The sequence below is a fragment of the Lissotriton helveticus genome, chromosome 3_1 (assembly GCF_964261635.1).
Source record: "Lissotriton helveticus chromosome 3_1, aLisHel1.1, whole genome shotgun sequence".
Classification (NCBI taxonomy): domain Eukaryota; kingdom Metazoa; phylum Chordata; class Amphibia; order Caudata; family Salamandridae; genus Lissotriton; species Lissotriton helveticus.
In genome coordinates this window covers 412,445,962-412,468,873 of record NC_136061.1, presented here as the reverse complement: position 1 = coordinate 412,468,873, position 22,912 = coordinate 412,445,962, and the positions used below count along the sequence as shown (strand labels likewise).

Below are 22,912 nucleotides of genomic sequence, written 5' to 3'. Positions count from 1 at the left end.
GCGCATGTGCCCTGGGACAGTTGTAATATCCATATCTACGTGTCAGTGTTATTCTTACCTTGCCATATGGGCCAAGGGCCCACGACCTGGACACGTCCCTACCCATAGACAGGCCTCTAGGTAATGCCGCAGATTGTACACCACCTCCGATCTCTCCTCAAGAGCCTATGGCCTATTAATAAATGCTACAATGTTCTGTTAGGCGACGCTGTCTCCGATTGCCTTCCGAATATGGTACCTGGTCACGTGACCGTTGTGATGCCATGGGTTTCTCTCGGCGCCCCTTCTCCCTTTTCTGATTACTCTGCCTGCCAGCGGTGGCGACGGCTCGCGGGGAGGAGCCGTGCCTGGCACCCAGCACTGGCGTGAGGCGAAGTGACGAGATCACCTAAATAGTGTGACCTTATCACAGATTCTCGGGGGAGTGTGTGTGTGGAGGGGTGGGGGGAGGGGGGGTTAGGTGCATGAGTCTTGGGAACTGAGTGGCCGAGGGGTGACAGGAGTGTGCAATACACACAGAGCGGAGCCTCAGGCCGGGGTGCAAGGCAGCAGGAGATGCGGCACTGACTGCAAGAGGGGCGGGGGAGGCAGGTAACACAAACCGAGAGTTCCGGGACACAGAGAGACACGGACAGGCAGATTAAGGGAGACCGGGGCAGAAGACACAGAAATTCAACGAAGGCCGGGACGGGAAACAGTTAAAATAAATAGTACAAAGGGCACAGGGGCAGTAGACAAGAGAAGCGGATGGGCAATAAATAACACAGGGCTGGGGAAACTGGGGCAAAAGATGTGGGTGCTGACTGGAGGAGACAGGGGCACTAAAAACAGACCGTGCCAGGGGCACAGAGACAATAACTGGCACGGAGACAAGAACTGTCTGGGTGGGGGCAGGAGATCAGTATAACAGGCAGTGCCAGGGGAACAGCACCAGCGACCCGAGGGACGAACTGGAAGAGGCGGCAGAAGTGGGTAAAACCGACGCACCAGGGTACCAGGGTACTGGGGCAAGAGACATGGGAGATGAGTGGAGGAGGGACATGAGATAAAGAAAAGAAACCAAGCACTGTAATATGGGTACTGGGGCAGGAGGCAAGAGAAGAGGAAGGACAGTGGATGATACAAATAGTAGAATATATGATTATACCACGATTTCAATTACCACGCATGGCTTTACCACGCGAATTTTACATCGCAAGTGGCTTTACCACGCTGGTATTTACAACGTAGGATTTTACTACGCCTAGAAACGTCTTACCTGCACGTCTTTCTCTACGAGCCCTTACTTCCATCCTCCATTGAAACAAGCGTCAAAACACGTATACCAAAATAAAAAAAGGACTGTTTTTTTGACGTACACGGCACGTCTTTGGGGGAGGCTCTTTCCTTTTTCTTTTAAAATTATGTTCGTTTTTTTTTTTTAAGTAAACTGCTTGTTATTTTTTGGGGGGGAGACCCCCCCCAGCCCCCCTCTGCCCCCGCCTGTTATTTTTGGGGGGGGAGACCCCCCCCAGCCCCCCTCTGCCCCCCAAGCCCACGCAGAACGACTCGAAGGAATACCACATCTCCCCCCCAGCCCGTGGTAAAGACGTCGTGGAAGGCACCCTGCGTGGAAGGCACCCTGCGTGGTAAGTGTCACGTGGTAAATGTTAGTAGTGGTAATGCCTTCGTGGTAAATGATGTTTCCCCAAATAGTAATGGAGCAGTCAGAAGACACGGGGACTGGTGCAAGGGCATGAGCACAGGTACGGCGTTGGCAGAGGGGCAGCAGACGGTGCCATGGGCGGGAGAAGTGACTGGTAAAGGGTGGTGCTTCAAGTAGTCCGTAACGGGTGGGTGGGGGAGGGAAGCACGTGTCCTAGGGGAAGAACAGTTAAAATAGCGCTATTTGCTGCCTCTAAGCGCTGGACAGCAAACGTGTAAATAACCAACCGTATGCCAAATTGGAGGCGCGGGATGGACGGGAGTCTGGTATGTCCTAATATGGATTCAACACCCTGACTAGCGTGTTACAGCAAATACCAATGGAGAACGCGCAATGTAATGAGACTTCTTGTCGACAAGCAGGCAGGTTAGCGCAGAGAAGGAGCACTAGAGACAGACAGAGACGGGGTGGGGAGGCCATGGGCCGTCATGCTAGGGAGAAAATAAGCCAGCTCAGTTTGGTGGTAAACGCAAAATAATCGGGTCCAGAGGGCCCATCAATGATCAGGGCCTCGGTGCCGATGCACCTGCTGCACCTTGAAAGGTATGGGCATGTGAATTGAATGGGGCAGGAAGAAGAGAGGTAGCCCAGACAGAGTAACGGAGAAAAGGGTTTATGGGGGAGGAGACATACAGAGAGTAATAAAGACAGGCAGTGCGCGAGATAGGATAAAATGTGGAGAGGAAAGGTTTTTCACAAAGAAGGTCGTGGAGTTAAAGGACAGACAGGACAAACACACACCAAATGGGGCAGCAGATCCAACTATGGGCACGATGCCAGGTATAATATAATATCCGTAGACCGCACTCGGGGGGTAGGGGGCGGGGGAGGTGGGGGTAGGACGTGCACCAGAATGTGTTCTCACGCAGGCGCTAATTAGAAGTCGTGCTGCACGAGGCGTAGATACCGACACTGTGACAGATGTTATCGCGTCGGACGCCAGGCAGTGCCAGCTCCCGAGCAGCTGGGCCCTGGTGCTGAGCCCTGCAGGGGTCCGTGCCCCCCACGGCTGAGAATGGCACGCAGACTTCCATTCCGTTTCCACACCGACCTGCTGTCACGCGGCTCGGATGATTGACAGCTGCCTACAGTTCATGAGACGTGTATTTTTTCGCAAAAGTGGCATGCGTGCTTGCGGTAAATGTGGAGACTTTGGAATAGGCCCGTAGGGCTGGGGCGGTAAACCCATGCTGCTATCAGCATTCACAGCTGCCCATGCGTTTTTTCAAAACAATCTTCAGGATTCATCGCAGATAGTCTATTTATTTCTGCACATCTGATAACTCCAATCACCCTTCGCACTTCCTGTGTCATTCCTGTCTAAATAAGGCAGATCATTCTTAAGATTTGAAGCACAAGACTCCCACTACGAATCTGTGATACTCTCTTTTGGCCTCGCCTCAGTGCCAAGAGTTTTTACAAAGGTACTGGTGTGATTAGTTGAATAATAGTCTGCATAATCTAAATGTTACAGATTTTCTGTATTTAGATGGCTGGTTGATATCTATTTCTCTTTCTAAGGAGGAAGTGCATATAAAGCTGGTTAACGCAAAGTTGGCGCAGCATGGGTTTCTGTTGAACCAGGTCATCATCCCTGTCTCCAGTGCAAAATCTTCAGTTCATGGAAGCCCATTTTAGAACAGACCTGGGGCCTGTCTTTCTACCAACGGACAGAGCACTTCCATTACAGAAACTTCTATCAGAGTTTGAACCTGTGGTTATTTTGTCAAAACAAAAAAGTGCCAGGGTTCTTGTCAGGAGGCAGCTCATTTCTCCTGTTAGTGGCGCCTAAAACAGAACCAACAACTGAGCGTGAAACCCTACAAGTGGGGAGAAGATGTGGCATAATGCCCAGAGCGGCTGACTTCAGAGCTGCGGAACCAGTTGCGGGCCTCGGAGTCGGCTCAACATCCTGTGATTCTGGGCGAATCACTTAATCTCCCTATGTCTACCAAAAATGTATATGTCCCTACCTGGTGCTCAAGCACCGGTGTCGATGATTAAGTGCCGGTACTGAGCAACGGAAACCATTGGCTCAAATTAAGCACTGGTTGGAACTCCTCACGAGTGTCTTGTTGGCAGTGGTTGACTTTTCAGGGTCATGTCGCAGCCACAACTGCTGAGATGGCCTGGGCTCGGGTGCATCCAGGAACACTGTTAAATAATCTGATGAACTCTTTGCCCCCAACAACAGGAGAGTATGAACAATTAGTTTGGGTATCCATAGCCTGGGAATTGAGTTTATGTGTGTGTGGGGGGTGCAAGGTGGTACATGCATCTGAAGGCTGTGTGAGCAGCTTCTCTTGCCGACAGATTCAACCAATTTTTGTTTCCATCATTAGTGAGTTTTCATCTTTGTGAAGACATTTTCAACAGATCGAATTGCAATGGGGTATTGAAAACAATAGATCTGTATGCTAGCAGGCAGAACGCCCTCTTTGCAATCTTTTGTTCAGCTCAATCAAGTGACTATTCTAGGAGCGGATGCTACGTCATTCCATTGGCCTTTAGGTCTACTTTAAGCTATTCCCCTGTTTCCTCTCCTTCTAAAAGTGTTGATAAAGATCTCCTTCTTTCGAATTTGTTGGAAGCAGCCCTGCAGCAGCTTCATCTGACAATCTAGAGATTCATCAGCTAGACCTCCAAAGGAGGCCCTGTGAAGGTGTTCCTGTGAAGTTGCTGTTGATAGAAAGCTAGGTGTCCATGGACATTTCAGGTTTATAAAAGACATTAGGAGAATTTTTCTAAGTAGTATGTGTCTAAGAACTTGCATATTATAAATGTCACAAGTGTAGAAAACCTGTCTTTTCTGTGTGGCCATCCTAGATTTTTTTACTTTGCTGGACCCTATATTTTCACTGGTTTTATAACTCAGTGCACTTTACATCTGCTAACCAGTAGTACATTGTATGTGCCTCCCATTTACACAAGGTTGAATTAGCATATTCCTAATTGCTATATTTAACTTACCTATAAGACCCTAGTATAGGGTACAAAATGTAGTTAGGGCCTGTAAATTAAATGGTACTAGTGGACCGCAGCACGTATTATGCCATTTACTACAGTGGTAATGGAAGCAAGGCTTCAGGCCTACCAGTGTAGCCTGACTAGCATTGCAAAAACTGCAATTTTACATGTCAAAATAAACCCTTTTTACAGGTCAAAACCTCCCTTTTAAATACTAATAAGTCACCCCTGACTAAGCCTTTTCACCCAAAAGGCACGGTGCATGGTATTTAAAAGTAGGACATGTAGAAATGTAATTATTAACATGTCCATACAGAGACTAGCACCCAAACTATTTTTCGCTGTGCCAGGCCTAGCAGTCCCATGTATAAAACCAGAGTACAGATTAAAAATCAAAATACTGTATTTCAGGAATGGGACTATCTAGACAAACAATTAAACAACTATTACGTGTTACTTGTACCAGAGAAGACCCCAGTGTGCCAAGAGTTTTTCTCTCTACCAATTCCTCTTCCCCTGCTAGTTTGTTTACACCCGTCATTTTGCTAAATTTGAAAGCATAGGCAGACAGTGTTGGGTAAGAGGGTCATTCTACGAAGTGGATCCATGTTGCCACTTCAAGATTGCACTAATAATGGATGCAAAAATGACAGTAGCATGCTCCCACTATGTTCTCGTGTGCCTCATCTTCTCACCCTCTTGCTGCTTCTATACTTTCTCAGCGTTTTTTGTGAGGCCCCAACAGCTGCACACTGCTACCTGGCCATTCGTATGTATTGATGTTTGCAGCATCTCACACATTTACAGTTCAAAAACGGCAGTCATCCATCTTGAAACCATAAACTAACAATAGAGTATACCAAAAACAATTCCCAGATGGCCACATGTGCATCCACACGAATGTGTGCTCATGGACAGACATCTTTGAATCTTTTCTTTTGTGGTTTGTGAGAAAAAAACATTCCAATAGATCTAATAATACATGTGCTTGCGCACAAACTGCAGTCATCTTTCAATTCAATTTCATAAAACCAATTGCAAAAAAAGCTTAAAACCGCCTTAGAGCCACCCACTACTTTCCATTTTTACCATTGGTTGGCTTCAATGTCACTCTCATTTCCTTGCTTCTTACTGGCCAGCATCTTCTGCTTGACTCCAGCTTCCTCTGGAGGATTTGAGTGTTTGTCCCAGCTGTTGAACATTGATTAAGTGCAGCTTCCGGTCTGTGGCCAGTGGCTCTCCCCGGGCTGCCTGTTCCTGCGGGTAACGTTAAAAAAAACTTTTTTCATGCACACCATAAAAGAGCATGTATTTGCAACCTGACCCCTTCCCCCTGCAGGCCATCAATTTGCTTGTACCCTCTTGTCTCTTTCCCTCGATCATCCTTGTTCTGGCTGCAACCTCCCTCGTGTTGCTTGCCCCTGCTCTCTTCCCGCTGTATGTTGTGTTGCTTCTCCCTACCTCCTCCCTTGCACCTCTCTCGTGTTGATTGGTTCTCCTCCCACTGTTTGTTGTGTTGCTGCTTCCTTTCTCCTATCTCACCCCTCTGTCATGTTGCTTCCACCTTGCCCTTCTCTCGCTGTCCATTGTGTTGGCACTCACTACCACCTCTCACGCACCTCCTTTGTTTTGCTTGACTCCGCCCTCCTCCTGCTGTCTGTCATGTTGCTGCCCTCCCCCAGCATGGTTCCCCGCACCCCCTTAAACCCTCCTATCTACCATAAAAACATTAACAAAGACAAATAGCACTCGCATACACAAGAGCTATATTTTTAGACATTTTAAACAGCAGCGTGGGCTACTGTGCAGTATGACTGAAAGTAAAGAAAAAAGAAGTAGAATGATGTGGTAAATGCTGGCCAAGTCATAGTGCTTTTTTCTTTTCCTTTAAGCCATGTTGAACAGCAGCCCGAATTGCTGTGCAGCATGTCTAAAAAACATTGTGAAAACCAATAGATCTTGCATAGGCAAAACCTGTTGGCTTTGCCAATTCTTGTCTTATTTTCTGTCCACTCTAAACAAGTTTCCGCCGGCAGAGCCAACAGTGGCACTGCCGAAGAAAACATGAAGTATCCTGTTTGCCAAGCTTTAAATGAGGGCTCTAGTTTTCCCTCTGTGGTAGAAGCCTATGTTAAACACTGTAGGCAGAGGTTACGGTTGTGATGCCCCATTTTAACCCCAGTAGTCAATGGCGGGCACATCCTGAAGTACCCTGAGCCAAATCCAATAACTGGAGATTTGGGCATTGCAACCACTATCTGTTAAACATCATAGGTAGGAATCACTGCACTGAGAATATCCTGCAATACAGTGTTTCCTTCTATACCTTTGCATTGTTTATGTCTAGTCTTTAGCTGGGTATGTAGATTAATGTACTTTCTTTTTAAATTAACAAATTGGCTAAACATTGGTGTGTTATTTGCTATTGTGTCCCAGGCTTGAGAAAATTACATAGTAATGAGAAATAGTACTGCGATGCTTGAGGACATGTCAGCTTTGATTCTTTCTACAAATTCGGAATACACATCCACAAAAGTCCACTCTATCAATTTTATCCATAACGTTCTAGAGTTTGTCCTGAGCGCGGAGCTCTGACTCTTCCTTTTACTGCTGCAACACAGAGTTTTCCCAAGCTGCTATTTGCTGTCCCATTTGAGGCATAGCCTCAGTATGAACAATAATTAATTACAATGACATCTAGTAAACACCACCCTATATGTATCTGTTTACCTTAAATTGTGACTCATTGAAATCACCACTGTTTGCAATATAATTCATATCTGGAATCATTGAAGTAAATCATTCCGAATCCTGGGATGATAATCCTGCCAATATTTCTAACACCCAAACTTCCAATTTAGATTGTCCATATGTAGCATGGATTCTTTCCATACACTATCATGTTCTGCCGATTTTAGAATGCTCTACAGGCTTTAGAACAGATTGAGAAAGTGATTACCAAAGTTATCTTTCTTATCACGTACTTCCAATGCAACAGTATGGTCCACCAGCAAACAGCTCAAAAAGAAGAAATCAAGGGCTAATTACACCACAACACGAAATTGAGTGGTTTTATCAGGGACGTCCCCTTCACTCAACCACAGAGAAAGGTAACATTTGGCATTTGTGACGAATGAAGTAGAGTCCAACCTTTGCTGTCTGTGGAGTAATTGTGAATAATCATCTCACCCGTGTCCTACTGTTTCTCCTTTGACATCATTACTAACTCAGAGTAGTAGGAGGAAGGGATGTAAGCATTGAAGTCACCAATGATAATTATTTTTGCTTGTGCATTATCGAATGAAACTCGTTTGATAATCCCTCCCCTGTGAAAGTTTTTGCTATTTTACTGTCCTATGTGGTATGTAGACATTAAAAATCACATTATTTACAGGTGGCTAATACTAGGAAATTGAATAGGATAATTGTTATTTTTTTTATCACATGTCCAACTGATATTAGATGACAGAGGTATATCCAGACTGCATTTAGCATAACCATTTTAAGATCACAGTGGGGTTGAATACTTCAAATAATTTGTTAATAGAAAGGCATCAATTAACAAGGTTTATTTAAGGCATATTCATTCAGCATCTGGAAAAAATGATTAGTGATATGACTGACAAAATGAGAAACACCAGCAATGTTCCAACTTTTAAAGTGTAATGTTTTCTTAGGATGATTTGCTTGACTTTTCTAGAGATTAACAGTGACTTTCAGACTCAGTTCAGTTAGTAAATTTGTTCAATAACCTTAGGTGATTTGCATATAGCTCTGTCCTTGGCAAGCTGATTTTCTACTTTTACATGCCACAAAAATGAAAAGAAGAAACGCTGAAGCATAAAAGTGGCGACCATATGCTTGAAATAAAAAAAAAAAACAGAAAACCAGCTTGCCAAGGACAGAGCTATATGCATTCCCTAAAAATGAAAATAAGAAAATCTTCAGCATAAAAGGGGCGACCATATGCTTGAAATAAAAATTAAAAAAAGAGTCATTGGATAAAATTTAATACAATAGTATGGATATCGTATAGAGAAAATCACACTACAGAAACCTTTTTTCATTTTTTTAATTAAAAGGAAGTGTGGGCTTTAAATGACAGCAACCTGAAGACAATTTGACAAACATAAGAATGACTAATATAAAAGGATAAAGAAGTGAAAGCAAAAAGAATTGGCAAACAATAGTACTGACTCACCAGTCCTGACACAGAAGTAGGCACATTACAAGTAAAGACCATTTGACCTTTAATCCTTTTGGGAATCAGTGACCCAACTTTACAAGAAGTAGCATCCATGGAAAAAGTATCAATAACATTGATAATACATCTGACAAGCCCGGAGAACTCCATCCCGTGCTTATGATGGAGCTACATGACAGCCCCGGGAAATCCAAGGTAGTTCCTGTCGGTAGATTAGCTGCAATTCCGGAAGGGGAGTGACCACAGATTCAATTGCCATGGGCAGAGGAGGAAACACGCTACTTAGGTATTCGGTTGGCAAACACAGAAATGGACTATCTTAAACTTAACACTAAACCGGGTGGTGGAGGGACTGCGAGGGTCAATTCGATTCTGGACGGAGTTACCATTTTCTCTCATGGGGCGCATAGCGATTGCCAACATGATTGTTTAGCCTCGCTGCTTATATGCACTGCAGCATTCATTTGACATCATTCCTTTGATCATACTTCCACACATTGGAAAGTCTGCCGATAGATCTTTTGTGGAGGAAAAAACATAGACGGGTGTGGCTGACAACTCTGCAGAGGACATGGGAAAAGGGAGGATTGGAAGTGCCCCGCCTAGAGTTTTATTACATAGCATCGCAACTCCAACATGCAGTCCATTGGTTAGACAGGGAGGGAAACTGGGAGAAGAGTCTGTTGGTGGGTACTCACTGCGACCACAAGCTGACAGCGCTGCTGATGCTGGGAAGTGGAGTCCCCAATAAGTACCCATACGTTGTGCGCCACGTGCTTGATTAAAAAAGTTGTTGGATATATTATGTTGACAATAAAACATGTAAGAACCAAGAAGTATGTAAATGTTAACTAATATTGATGACATTTACTGATACGGATGTAATGTGGTTATCAAAATGCCAATAAAATATATTTAAAAAAACTAAACATAGATAATACATAAAATAAAATAATAATCAAAATAAATACGTACGTTCTAAAGTTCACTTAAGGGGATACACATTACATTTTACCCTGATAGTGTGGAAAATATTACCCCCAGCAACCCTGACAATGGTGACAACTCATTGGAAGCACTAACTTGTTAGCATACAATGAAGACCTAAATGATAAATAGTGGCCTGTTTTAGGTCTTGTGTTAGCCAAGACCTTTTTCCTTTACCAAAATGATATGTATATTGTACTTAAATAGACTTTCAGCCGGGCCTCTTCACACATTGGTCCATGTTGTGTCATTCACAATTCTTCCTCCCCCCACAGCATACAGCATGGGCAATGGGTCTTCCCACTTAATTCACTGGTTAACTTCGCTGTGAGCGGTGGCATTGTGCACTTTCTCAAGCAATACATACACACATAAAATAGTTCCTTTCAAACAGTCTCTAGGACTACTGTAGCAAAGTGTGCTTTGTGGAACCAAAACCATCACAAAAGCAGCATTTCCAAAGTCGAAAGGCTGGAAGCCAATGCTAGACCTATTGGTTTTGCCAATGCTTGTAAGTAATGCACAAACAACAGTTGATGAAAAGAATGCAGAACAATTCCATACATTCACCCCAGTACAGAGATCTGGGCCTAAATCCATCGTTTTTTTGCTCACCATGCCATTCCAGTTTGAACCCAGCCATATGCAAATCAGTCTTGACCATGTGCCTCATGGGAACAGTCCTGGGCTCACTGTGCTACTGGAATCAAGCTATCCTGGCTGAAGAGGGGTGAAACCCCGAAACCGGTCCTAGGATGCTTGTTTCCGGTCCAGGGAGGACCTGGCTTGGTAGTTCTAGCTGGACTATTCCCATGAGGCACAGGGTCAAGACTGATTTGCATATGGCCAGGTCTAAACTGGGGTGGCATGGTGAGCAAAAGAATGATGGATTTAACCCAGCTCTCTTGACTGGGGGTGAATGTTTTGATTTGTTTTGCAATCCGTCCATCAATTGTGTGTCTAATGCTTGTAAGTAAAGCACTTCGTACCACCCTTACATGCTGTAAACAGCAAATGATAAAATTACCCAAATTAATGGGACTCAGTGTATTCATCTAAGAAAGGAGGACTGAGTGTGTTGCCAGCAATCAAACTGCCTGATCATTGCTTGTTTGATAGGGGGAGCAATCAACTCATTGAGTCATCTTTTGAGATGACCACCTTAGCTGTCTGAGGGCAATTAGACCCATTGTCAATATGGTGCTTATTTTGTTCAAATAAAATAAGCCTGTATATGAAATACTATTTTTTTGCGTCACACAATATCCCTATTCACTGGGGGGCGGGGGGCGCTCACTTGACAGTAATGAACACATATATCTGGATGGACTGAGTGCGGCTTGGCAGGGTACACTTTCTACACCCACTCGACACTTGTCCTCTGTTCCAAATATCAAATTGGTAGACGCGTATGTGAGGTAAAGTAAGTCATTCTTTCAAAACCAAGCATCACATACTTGAATATTATACCAATGGATGCCGTTTAATACAAGTGCCGTACTGCAGGACACGATTCCCAAGTACACTTTTTAAACCAAGTCATTCCAAACACTGTCACACCGAGTAGGTCCACCGTTTTGATCACAGCAAGCCATGAATATTGCAGAGGGGCACAATTAATGAGCTGGCTTTTTGAAAAGAGATCATAAAATGTGTAAGCTTTAGAAAATATTTGTAAACATATGTTAAGTGAGTCACTTTTCATAAATGAAAGTGGTTGTAAATTGTTCTAAATTGACAACTACTCAGGGAATTGAACCCATGAAAATAGCTCTCCTGTTAAAGCTGATCATCCGTAAATGTGGGACAAGATAGTGTGAAGCTGTTCTGCTCTGATAGGTTAGTTAGGGCCTCGCAGCCATGGCCCAGGGGAAGAGAGCCCTGTACCTCTGCGCATTCTGCCCATGCCTGGTGCTTGTCCTGAAAGTACAATGTACCACTGTCCAATGGCTCCTATCTTGGTCTGCTCTCCTAGAGATTCCTTCAGGAAAATGGTTTGTGAATACCCCAAAGATTCATGTTTGTGGGGTTACACAAATAGCCAAGTTGTTTTCAACCACCAGAATGCTCGCAACCAACACAGGACTAATTTACTCACATCAAAACCTATGCATGAGAAAATTCCTTTACAACTGAGAAGCAAACATTCCCGAATGAGAACTGTGGTTTTGCATTTGTAAATCAGCCTGTATGCAGGTGTAGTCTCATGTAAAAATGCAAATACTTTTAAGGATGAGGCCGTGTGTCCTGAATGTAATAACAGTTTTTGATGATATAGGCCCAACATAATCATTAGAAATTGGAGATTAGCTTTATCTCTAGTACACAGTGCTGGTAGGTTGGGAACCTTGTATGTAATATTCAAGATTCTTGAACAGTTTAGCTGGAAGGGGTTGTTTTATAAAATTCATGCATGCCCAATTGCAATCATGTCCAATGGCACACTTTCTATAATGTCATCCCAACAAGTGCATTTGACTTACTAGTTCTTTCTTGATATTAACACGCTGAGTACCAAATATACAGGATAATAGCAGTTCAAAGCTGCGTACTGCAACATCTGCTTTGCTTAGTTCGTGTTTTATTTGAACAACAAGTATGATTGAATGTTTATGGATCCTGCATTGTAGGGTCATGTATTGCCTCGAATAGTCACTGCTCTGGAGCACTAGGTAGAGATACATGGTTGTCTGGTTTGTGTATTAAAACGGATAAGGGATATCATTTGTTTACCTTGGTATATGGATAATCCAGCCCCATGATCCCACAACACTGTCGAGTCTCTACTCCTTACCATTCCAGATTCCTAGGACAAGCTTAATTTTTTTTAGCCAATGCTCCCTATTCTCTGGTGCTTTTTTAAGACTGTCATCATCTGGGGACATTATTCAACTGCGGGTGCCTATTAATATTCTCCATACTTACTGGTCAACTGACTTTCTTGCTATTGGGTTTCTTTGTAAATACTATGAGCTTCCTCTTATATATTCTTATACCTCAAAGTGCTCTGAGGCTACCGTAGTGTGGTTAGTATTGCTTTTCAAAAACCTTAACTCGAATACATAAAAAAAGAATTACATGACTACACAAAATATACATAACAAAGTTTGTTCTTCCAATGTGGCTGCAAAGGTTATGCTAAGGTTATAATAGCCCTTCTTATAATGCCCTGCGATAATTATTCTTCCACGTATTTGTTTTTAGGACTTGTCCATTGAATTCCAATTTCAAGAGTGTCCATTTGCTGGTTGGTTGTCTCTATGCAAATGTAGTCTACCAGAAGTTTACTGGTGGGTCTGGAGCGCGCAGTCATTCATGGGTCTTTTACATGGACCATATTTCACATGAGTCTGGTCTTAACAATGGCCACACTTGGCAACTAGCCAAGAAGGAGCTGCTCATGTGATCTGGGGATGGCGTCGCGAATTAGGGTGGCCACTTCACTTTTACTAACAAGGATACTATTTCAAGTCAAACTCATTTCATGTACAAATAAATGCTGTTAGTTGTGTTTAATTAGGTCAAAGGAAGCACACTAAGGCTGGAATACCCAGAATGCATTATGCACCGTCACATTAAAGCTCGGCAGCTGACAGAGTGTGTGCACGTTGACATGGATTGAGGTGGCCTGTCATCTTTTCTTTCTGAGCAGTAATTCAATCATCCATGCTCACTAAAGGTTCAAGCGCATATTTCCTCCTTGCAACGTCACTGAACACCACTTGGTCGGTACCATAAGAGTAAGGGGTCCGATCCCTTTTTACAGAGGTCACTCAGACCATGACGTCCTTCCTCTCGTTAGTTTAATGCAGCAATGGCGACATTTTAAGATTCGCAGGTTTCCACGCTCCTCCTTCCAGTCTTCTGCACCACTCCTGACATGGCTCAATCGACCCCCGGAAGAAATTTTCCCAGCAACAGAAAATGATTTCCAACAGGCCATCATGCTGCTTACTCTCCAGATATAAAATGCCACTTTCTGGTCAGACATCTGATCAAGGGCCACCCTGCTGCTGTCGAGGCATGTGGGGGTGTTCGGAACGCGGGAGACAGGCATAAACACTTTCTCATTATCACAGAATAAAAAGGCAAAATGAAAAAAAAGAGAGAGAAGGTAAAGTTTCCAGGCTCTCGGGCCACCTGCTGTGCCAGTAATGAAGCTGTGTCACATGACCAGGGAGCCGGGACTTTCATCTGCGCCATCGCTGAAGTGACACCTGTCACGTGACCTGGCTGAGGCGCCTTTTATGTGCGCTCCCCCCTGACGTGGCTCCCTCCTGCGCTCTCACGCAGTTATCGGATATCAAATTAACAAGGCGGGATGGTGCCCGCGCGCGGAGGGGAGGCGCGCGCTCACTTTCAATCACTATCTTTGTCTTCTGTTATAGGGATCATTAGACTCTGCCCAGGATTTATATTTTACTGCCATTTTTTTGAATATGCATTACCTGACAGCTTCAGATAATCCTGCCTTCTTATGCCACAGCCCCTTGCAGTCTTGACACTTGTGGTTTCACTTTTCCCATTTTAAGTAACTTCTCATAAACCCCAGTTTGCCAGATGATGTAGGACGAAGGACTGACTTAAAATGACACGCTAGCCACTTGGCCATATGTAGGTAAATGGCATTTACCGAATCGTAAATACCGAATTTTACCGATTCGATATTTACAAATCGGTAAATGCCATGTAGGTAATTATTCTGTATCAATTACCGAATCGTTATGATTCGGTAATTACCGAATGGGTATTTACCGTTTCGGTAATTGCCACTGATTCCTATGGGCCTTGAAATTTACCGAATTGTCAAGGGGGACAGGGTGTCACTTTGACACCCTGTTGCACCCCTGATTCTGGCTTGTGTGCCATGTGACACGCATACATGCCCTTAGGCACAGGTATACAGATGTGCATGTACACAGGAATTCGTTATTTACCATGCAATAGTATTTCATGGTAAATAACGAATTCCTAAGGGCCTGTGGCACTGTTTCCAGTGCCACCTACATCCCAGATTACCGATTCTGTACATTTACCGATTCGGTAATTTACAGATTCTGTAAATTTACAGATTCGGTAAATTTACAAAATCGGTAATTTTCTGGTCCCCTACATCTGAAACTACAAATACCGGTCGGTAACGGCCGAAATCGGCCGTTACCGACCGGTATTTGGCCACCTACATATGGCCCAGAAAGACTTGCATCGGTCATTAGAATGTTACCCTCCTGTCCATCTCCTTAATTATTGCATTACTCCTACCACATGTCTCTGCACTCACACAGCTCTCAAGTTACCCAGATCGACGTGTAACGCATCCAGTCCAGTTTTTTATGCATTCTGGGATCTGTAGTCAATACAACCTATCGTTGCACCTAGATGACTAGCCCAAGAATTCAAAGAAAACCTCTTCAGTGGATATATTACTCTCGCATGGAACTGGGAAATTTGAAGGCTATTATGAGACTAGCAACCTGCTATCTGGAAGAAAGAACCCACCTAGGTTGTGACATGCAGAATACAGTACAAGTTTCCTGCAAGGCAAGGACAAACCTGACATCTGTACTTAGGCCTGGACTGTGTTACTACCAGTGGAATATTGCTCAGATGGCAGTGGAGGATTCAACAATGAGTTTGTGAACCGTGCCTTGCTCCTGTGAGGGTGCGCTCTCGTAGACTTTACCCAGTCTCACTGGTCAGTAGATGAGAGAGCCTTTCCTCCTGGGAAGATGCACAGCCAAAGGCGGTAGGTGTGCCTACCAAGGGGTTTGTAGGTGACTGTAGAGCCTTGTTACATGCCTTGTGACTAGACAGTAACAAAGGTCACCCAAGTAGAGGACACTAAGGTTGACTAGAGCAAGGGTCACCCAAAGAGAGGCTTCTGGAAGACCTTTTGGAACCCGGCAAGCTGGGTATGTGCACACCGTCCAGACGCACGGTCAGTCAGTGCTGGTGAACATCTACTAGATATTAGATGGACAATCAGGGCCTGGAAGGCACAAGGCTGTATTTGACCTCTCACTCCCTACCTCTTCAAAAACGTCTGCTATTTCACAACACAAGGGCTGTGTTCCACAAACCTTCGAACCCCCTAGCCACTCAGTTCCAATTCCGGTCCCATGAATTATTTACTTCTCTCCACTTGCACGCACTACAGTAAATTTAGAATCAAATCATTTGTTCCCACTTTCAAATGCTCACTCGAGGCCTCCATTCTCTGCACTCCCACTAACTTGATGCCATTTAATTCTACTCCCTGTTCCAGTTAACAGTGATGTTTGCATGTGTGACCACACGTCCCCTGAAGCTTAACAGATTCTTGAAGGCCTCCTGCAATACTTTACTAAAGGGCTTTCTACTGTTAGTATGGTAGCGCACTGTCTTGGCCCTTTGGGATCCTCACTCTGAGTACTCGAGGGAGTGAAGAGTTATTTGCTGGAGAAAACTCCAACAGGCTCTTTGACACTCTATCAAGGTCGATAATATCGACCCATAATAATATCTCATCCACTGTGTCGACTACCACTACATCTCAATGCACGTATATACTTACTCTTTTTACGTCCACCTATACTTAACTTGAAAAATAAGTATGTAATTACTATTCTTAACTCCACCTGTACTTACCTTGGGACTTAAGTATGTAAATACAATTCTTACCACCTGTTCTTAATGTGGGAAGTACGTATGTAATTACTTTTCTTACCATCACCTATGAACACGTTGCTATGTAATGGTTAGTTCAATGTACTATACGCAATGTTATTAACATGCAATATAAGTAAATGGGTAATGAAATTCAAATTTGTACATAAAGGGCACCTAAAATATGTCTTGCCTGGAGCCCAAAAATCATTAAGTAGACAAATAGTAACGAATAGAGAGAGGTAAGCAAGCCATTGAAAGTTCGAGCCAGACTCGAGCCTGAAGTCTGGCTCTGGGTGAGTTTGATGACCTGTTGAATTCTCGAGCCTATAACGAACCAAGCTTTTCATGTGGCTACACCCTGCCATCCTCGCGGTACCCAGGATGTGGCGTTAAGGATAAAGCTGACCACTGTGGAACTGGGGAACCAGGTTTGAGTTTCAGCATCAGCTCAACAGCCTGTCATTCTGGGCAAATCACTTATTATACCCATGCCTGAAGAAATACAACATTAATGGGATCTTGTGTAATATAACTAGTGCTCAAGTATAGCACTCTGCTACCTTCAGTTTGAGTTTGCACTCTAAAAAAAGCTGCAGAGGAATGCACACAGAGGTAAAAACAAGGCATTAACATGAAAAGGAGAAACAAATAGATACCCATTTAGTGGAGGATTTGTACAAAGTCTATCCAGACAACCTGATAACTCGCAAAGTGGCGTCACTAGGGGGGTGCGGGGGGTGCGGCCCGCACCGGGTGACACCAACTCATGGGGTGACACCAATCTGCACTGCAGCCTCGCCTCTGCTCTCATCTTTACTGTCGCTCCCTGTGCAGCTTGTTCCTCATGCTGTTCACACTCGCCAGGGTCTCGCAGGAGATCTGCAATGCTTGACTGTAATTTTCTTTGCTCACAAGGCAACTCTATAGCAGCCTAGCTCATCTGAGGGTGAATGGTTTCCTATTTTTCAGTATCTTGCAGTCTTCAGTTTTCCAGTGAACCAGTTCCAAATTTCAGCTTGCTCTTCACTACAGTGCCACCTGTTGCTCGCACTCTTGTTTATACAAATTCAGGAAAGACAGATGGAGTAAGAGAGAGAGGGAGACAGAAGGAGCTAGAGGGAGTAATACAGAGAGAGGGAGCTAGAGAGAGCAAGACAGAGAGAGAGGGAGCAAGAGGGAGTAACAAAGGGAGAGAGGGAGCTAGAGAGAGTAAGACAGAGAGAGAGGGAGATAAAGGGAATAAGACAGAGAGAGAGAGGGAGCTAGAGGGAGTAAGACAGAGAGAGAGAGAGAGAGCTAGAGTGAGAAAGAAAGAGAGATGGAACTAGAGTGAGAAAGACAGAGAGAGAGGGAGCTAGATGGAGTAAGACAGAGAGAGGGAGACAGAGGAATCTAGAGGAAGTAAGACAGAGAGAGGGAGCTAGACAGAGAGAGGGAGCTAGAGGGAGTAAGATAGAGAGAGAGGGAGCTAGAAGGAACAAGACAGAGAGAGAGGGAGCTAGAGGGAATAAGAGAGAGGGAGCTAGAGGGAGCAAGACAGAGAGAGAGGAAGCTAGAGGGAGTAAGACAGAGAGAGGGAGCTAGAGGGAGTAGGATAGAGAGAGAGGGAGCTAGAGGGAGCAAGACAGAGAGAGAGGGAGCTAGAGGGAGTAAGACAGAGAGAGGGAGCTAGAGAAAGCAAGACAGAGAGAGAGGGAGCTAGAGGGAGCTAGACAGAGAGAGGGAGCTAGCGGGAGTAAGACAGAGAGAGAGGGAGACAGAGGGAGCTAGAGGGAGCAAGACAGAGAGAGAGGGCTAGACAGAGAGAGGGAGCTAGAGGGAGTAAGATAGAGAGAGAGGGAGCTAGAGGGAGGAAGACAGAGAGAGAGAGGGAGCTAGAGGGAGGAAGAGAGTGAGAGGGAACTAGAGGGAGGAAGACAGAGAGAGAGGGAGGGAGCTAGAGGGAGTACGACAGAGAGAGAGGGAGCTAGAGGGAGTAAGATAGAGAGAGAGGGAGCTAGAGGGAGTAAGACAGAGAGAGAGGGAGACAGAGGGAGCTAGAGGGAGCTAGAGGGAGCAAGAGAGAGGGAGCGAGAGGGAGCTAGACAGAGAGAGGGAGCTAGAGGGAGTAAGATAGAGAGAGAGGGAGCTAGAGCGAGCAAGACAGAGAGAGAGGGAGCTAGAGGGAGTAAGAGAGAGAGAGGGAGCTAGAGGGAGCAAGACAGAGAGGGAGCTAGAGGGACTAAGACGGAGAGAGAGGGAGCTAGAGGGAGTAAGAGAGAAGGAGCTAGAGGGAGCTAGAGGGAGTAAGACAGAGAGAGAGGGAGCTAGAGGGAGTAAGAGAGAGAGAGAGAGGGAGTTAGAGGGAGTAAGACCGAGAGGGAGACAGAGGGAGTAAGAGAGGGAGAGAGGGAGCTAGACAGAGAGAGGGAGCTAGAGGGATTAAGATAGAGAGAGAGGGAGCTAGAGGGAGCAAGACAGAGGGAGCCAGAGTGAGTAAGAGAGAGAGAGAGGGAGCTAGACAGAGAGAGAGAGGGAGCTAGAGGGAGTAAGACAGGGAGAGAGGGAGCTAGAGGGAGTAAGACAGAGACAGGGAGACAGAGGGAGCTAGAGGGAGCAAGACAGAGAGAGAGGGAGCTAGAGGGAGTAAGACAGAGAGAGAGTGAGCTAGAGGGCGCTAGACAGAGAGAGGGAGCTAGAGGGAGTAAGAGAGAGAGAGAGGGAGCTAGAGGGAGCAAGACATAGTAAGAGGGAGCTAGAGGGAGTAAGACAGAGAGAGAGAGAGAGCTAGAGGGAGCTAGACAGAGAGAGAGGGGGCTAGAGGGAGTAAGAGAGAGAGGGGAGCTAGAGGGAGTAAGAGAGAGGGGGCTAGAGGGAGTAAGACAGAGAGAGAGGAAGCTAGAGGGAGTAAGACAGAGAGAGGGAGCTAGAGGGAGCAAGACAGAGAGAGGAAGCTAGAGGGAGCAAGACAGAGAGAGAGGGAGCTAGAGGGAGTAAAACAGAGAGAGGGAGCTAGAGGGAGTAAAACAGAGAGAGGGAGCTAGAGGGAGCAAGGCAGAGAGAGAGGGAGGTAGAGGGAGTAAGAGAGAGAGCGGGAGCTAGAGGGAGTAAGAGAGAGAGAGCGGGAGCTAGAGGGAGTAAGAGAGAGAGAGCGGGAGCTAGAGAGAGTAAGACAGAGAGAGGGAGCTAGAGGGAGTAAGACGGGGAGAGAGGGAGCTAGAGGAGTAAGACAGAGATAGAGGGAGCTAGAAGGAGTAAGGGAGGGAGCTAGAGGGAGCAAGACAGAGAGAAGGAGCTAGAGGGAGTAAGACAGAGGGAGAGGGAGCTAGAAGGAGTAAGACAGAGAGAGAGGGAGCTAGAGGGAGTAAGACAAAGAGAGAGGGAACCAAAGGGAGCTAGAGGGAGTAAGACAGAGAGAGGGAGCTAGACAGAGAGAGGGAGTAAGACAGAGAGGGAGCTAGAGGGAGTAAGACAGAGAGAGTGAGCTAGAGGGAGTAAGACAGAGAGAGGGAGACAGAGGGAGCTAGAGGGAGCAAGACAGAGAGAGGGAGCTAGAGGGAGTAAGACAGAGAGAGAGTGAGCTAGAGGGCGCTAGACAGAGAGAGGGAGCTAGAGGGAGTAAAAGAGAGAGAGAGAGGGAGCTAGAGGGAGCAAGACAGAGTGAGAGGGAGCTAGAGGGAGTAAGACAGAGAGAGAGGGAGCTAGACGGAGCAAGACAGAGAGAGAGGGAGTTAGACGGAGCAAGACAGAGAGAGAGGGAGCTAGAGGGAGCAAGGCAGAGAGGGAGCTAGAGGGAGTAAGAGAGAGGGAGCTAGATGGAGCTAGAGGGAGTAAGAGAGAGGGGGCTAGAGGGAGTAAGACAGAAAGAGAGGAAGCTAGAGGGAGTAAGACAGAGAGAGGGAGCAAGACAGAGAGAGAGGGAGCTAGAGGGAGTAAAACAGAGAGAGGGAGCTAGAGGGAGCAATACAGAGAGAGAGGGAGCTAGAGAGAGTAATAGAGAGAGAGGGAGCTAGAGGGAGTAAGAGAGAGAGCGGGAACTAGAGGGAGTAAGAGAGAGAGCGGGAGCTAGAGGGAGTAAGACAGAGAGAGGGAGCTTGAGGGAGTAAGACAGGGAGCTAGAGGGAGTAAGACAGAGAGAGAGGGAGCTGGAGGGAGTAAGACAGAGAGAGAGGGAGCTAGAAGGAGTAAGAGAGGGAGCTAGAGGGAGCAAGACAGAGAGAGGGAGCTAGAGGGAGTAAGACAGAGGGAGAGGGAGCTAGAGGGAGTAAGACAGAGACAGAGGGAGCTAGAGGGAGTAAGACCGAGAGAGAGGGAACCAGAGGGAGCTAGAGGGAGTAAGACCGAGAGAGGGAGCTAGAGGGAGCTAGACAGAGAGAGAGAGAGCTAGAGGGAGTAAGACAGAGAGAGAGTGAGCTAGAGGGCGCTAGACAGAGAGAGGGAGCTAGAGGGAGTAAGAGAGAGAGAGGGAGCTAGAGGGAGCAAGACAGAGAGAGAGAGAGCTAGAGGGAGTAAGACAGTACCTAGCGCCGTACATTTCCGACAGAGGTGGTCCATGCCGTAAGTCGTGAGGGGGTGACACCATGAGTTACCCGCACCGGGTGACACCAACCCCAGTGACGCCACTGAACTTCTCTGCTTAAATTGAGTGGTCGTAGGCAAATACTTTATTTCACTGATACTTCTATTTCTTCACAATCTCGTATGAAAGACTTTCAAATGTGTGAATTCAGAATACGAGCTGTAAAAAAGCATATTGTGTTTGATTTAATAGTCTATAATGTTGCTCTATCATAATATAGGCCACATACGGGAAGCAACCTTTACAACGCAACTTTTACAACGGACTACCATTACAACGAAATTTTTACAACGCAAAAACCATTACAACGCATGTATTTACAACGCATTTTTTACAACGCAGGTACCTTTACAACGCATACCATTACAACGTAAGTATTGGTAAGTATATAATTATATTTTAAATTTTATATGTTTGGGTTTTTTTAAGGGGTATTTTTAGGGTTCAGGGTCAGTTTTCAGTTTTTGGGTAAAAGGGTATTTTTAGGGTTCAGGGTCAGTTTTCAGTTTTTGGGTAAAGGGGTATTTTTAGGGTTCAAGGTCAGTTTTCAGTTTTTGGGTAAAGGGGTATTTTTAGGGTTCAAGGTCAGTTTTCAGTTTTTGGGTAAAGGGGTATTTTTAGGGTTCAGGGTCAGTTTTCAGTTTTTGGGTAAAGGGGTATTTTTAGGGTTCAGGGTCAGTTTTCAGTTTTTGGGTAAAGGGGTATTTTTAGGGTTCAGGGTCAGTTTTCAGTTTTTGGGTAAAGGGGTATTTTTAGGGTTGAGGGTCAGTTTTCAGTTTTTGGGTAAAGGGGTATTTTTAGGGTTCAGGGTCAGTTTTCAGTTTTTGGGTAAAAGGGTATTTTTAGGGTTCAGGGTCAGTTTTCAGTTTTTGGGTAAAGGGGTATTTTTAGGGTTCAGGGTTAGTTTTGGGTTGTTGGTATTTTTAGGGTTCAGGGTCAGTTTTCAGTTTTTGGGAAAAGGGGTATTTTTAGGGTTCAGGGTCAGTTTTGGGTTTTTGGGTAAATGGGTATTTTTAGGGTTCAGGGTCAGTTTTGGGTTTTTTGGGTAAAAGGATATTTTTAGGGTTCAGGGTAAGTTTTGGGTTTTTGGGTTAAGGGGTATTTTTAGGGTTCAGGGTCAGTTTTGGGTTTTTGGGTTAAGGGGTATTTTTAGGGTTCAGGGTCAGTTTTGGGTTTTTGGGTAAAGGGGTATTTTTAGGGTTCAGGGTCAGTTTGGGGTTTTTGGGTAAAGGGGTATTTTTAGGGTTCAGGGTGAGTTTTGGGTTTTTGGGTAAAGGGGTATTTTTAGGGTTCAGGGTCAGTTTTGGGTTTTTGGGGTACATGGGTATTTTTAGGGGTCAGGGTCAGTTTTGGGTTTTTGGGGTACAGGGGTACAGGGTAAAAATAAAATAAAATTAAATTTAAATTAAATCAATTAAATGAAATGAAATTAAATTAAATAACATTACATTAAATTAAATTAAATTAAATTAGATTAATTTTGATTATTTTAAATTAAAAAAATTAATATATACTTACCAATACTTACGTTGTAATGGTATGCGTTGTAAAGGTACCTGCGTTGTAAAAACATGCGTTGTAAATACATGCGTTGTAATAGTTTTTGCGTTGTAAAAATTTCGTTGTAATGGTATGCGTTGTAAAAGTATGAGTTGTAACGTCATACATCCGCCACATTCAGGGTTGACAACTGTCTTGTCTCTCGGTTCACTAATGGCACTGTTGCCATCGTGGGAAAGAATGGATCTGAGTAATTCTCAGTGCAGTACTGTAATGTGACATATTAATGTCAAAGCTTCCACGTGTTAAAGAAATACACTTTTTGGATTTTGAAGAGACTTTA

At 44.9% G+C, this 22,912-nt stretch overlaps 1 long non-coding RNA gene across 1 annotated transcript in view; it reads left to right on the top strand.

The window, feature by feature from the left end:
• The first annotated feature begins 1,317 nt into the window (after nucleotides 1-1,317).
• Nucleotides 1,318-22,912, top strand: part of LOC144822555 (uncharacterized) — a 198,453-nt gene continuing 176,858 nt past the window's right edge. The window contains exon 1 of the long non-coding RNA XR_013608640.1: nucleotides 1,318-1,628. This is a non-coding gene — a long non-coding RNA (uncharacterized LOC144822555). The remainder of the gene's footprint in view (nucleotides 1,629-22,912) is intronic.